The sequence below is a fragment of the Dioscorea cayenensis genome, chromosome 10 (genome assembly GCF_009730915.1).
Source record: "Dioscorea cayenensis subsp. rotundata cultivar TDr96_F1 chromosome 10, TDr96_F1_v2_PseudoChromosome.rev07_lg8_w22 25.fasta, whole genome shotgun sequence".
Lineage (NCBI taxonomy): Eukaryota > Viridiplantae > Streptophyta > Magnoliopsida > Dioscoreales > Dioscoreaceae > Dioscorea > Dioscorea cayenensis.
Window position 1 is genome coordinate 15,483,673 of NC_052480.1, and position 1,629 is coordinate 15,485,301.

The following is a 1,629-nucleotide window of genomic DNA, read 5'->3' on the forward strand; positions in this document are numbered from 1 at the left end:
TTTATTCCCTATTCTCTGTGGATATGATACCCACTCATATGGGATTATTACTTTGACACCCGTGCACTTGAGATTTACACGCATATTCAGGTGTGTCAAGTTTTTGGTGCCATTGCTGGGGAGTCGACATTTAGAGATACTTTGCACTTTGTTTTTCTTAGCTATTCATTCATTCATTCTATTTCTTAACTTCTTCTCTATCATCGTTCTGATTTTGTTTTCTTTCTTTTGGTACAGCTTCAGGTTATGACCCGAGGGAACCCTTTGATATTAATTGAAGGAGATCTTGATCTTGAACGTACACTTAGAAAAAAAGGGAAAGAACCAGTGCAAGAACAGTCTAATTTAGCTGATTTGGAAGTAGAAAAATATGAAAACTATGGCAGAACAGAATAAGCATCAATGGACATTATCCGATTATGCCAGACCTTCAGTATTGGGGACACAATCAAGCATTGTGCGTCCTCCGATTACAGCTCAAAACTTCGAGCTAAAGTCGGCATTCATCCACATGTTGCAACAATCTGCACAATTTAATGGTTTGGCCGATGAGGATCCGAACAGTCATATAGAGAACTTTCTTTAGGTGTGTGATATGCTGAAGATAAACGGGGTGACGGATGATGCCATCAAGTTGAGAGCCTTCCCATTTTCCTTAAAGGGGAGAGCTAAGAAGTGGCTACACTCATTACCTAGAGCATCAATCACCACATGGGAGGAGATGGTAGAAGCTTTTCTTGCCCGTTATTTCCCTCTCAGAAAATCTACAAAGCTTAGGAATGAGATCTCATCCTTTGTACAGTTGGAATTGGAGTCTCTATTTGAGACGTGGGAAAGGTTCAAGGAGCTCCTGAGAAAGTGCCCGCAACACGGATTCCCGGAGTGAATGATTGTTCAAACCTTTTACAACGGTTTGAATCCGAGTACAAGGTAACTCTTGGATGCGGCAGCAGGAGGTACCTTAGGTAGCAAGACCCCCAGTGAGGCCCATCAATTAATTGAAGAAATAGGGTTAAACAACTACTAATGGAATGCTAGGGAGAAGAAAAAGATGGCCGGCCTCCATGAGATAGATGCAGTAACCTCATTGGCGGCTCAAGTGGAATCATTGAGTAAGAGGTTAGATCTTCTAACTTCAAATAGAGTGGTGGCCGTGACAACTTGAACCGGGTGTGGTAGAGAACATGCTCCTTCCGATTGCCCGATCTCTATTGGTGATACATTTTCGGTTGAGAACGTCGATTTTGTAGGTAATGCCATGAGGAATCAAGGAAACCCATATAGCAACACCTACAATTCAGGTTAGAAGAATCATCCCAATTTCTCGTGGAGCAACCAAGGTCCACAAAAGGCTATGGCACCACCGGGTATCCAACAACAACAAGCCCCAAACATGGAAAACCGAGTTTCAGGTTTGGAGACCCGAATGACCGATCTGGAGAAGGCCTTTGACTAGGTTTGTGCAATCACCTGATACAAGGTTCCAATCAGTTACAGTTCACAAATATACCGCCTCTTTGCATAATCTTGAAAATCAAGTGGGGCAGATTGCGAAGTCCTTATCGGAAATGCCACAAGGAAGCTTGTCGAGTAACACCGAGACCAACCCTAGAAAGCATGTGAATGCGA

At 43.0% G+C, this 1,629-nt stretch overlaps 1 non-coding gene across 1 annotated transcript; it reads right to left on the bottom strand.

Moving 5' to 3' along the window:
• Nucleotides 1-769: 769 nt before the first annotated feature.
• On the bottom strand, nt 770-876 carry LOC120271191. Its single transcript, XR_005539812.1, has one exon. It is a non-coding gene; the product is annotated as a small nucleolar RNA R71 (small nucleolar RNA).
• Between the last annotated feature and the right edge of the window lie 753 nt (nt 877-1,629).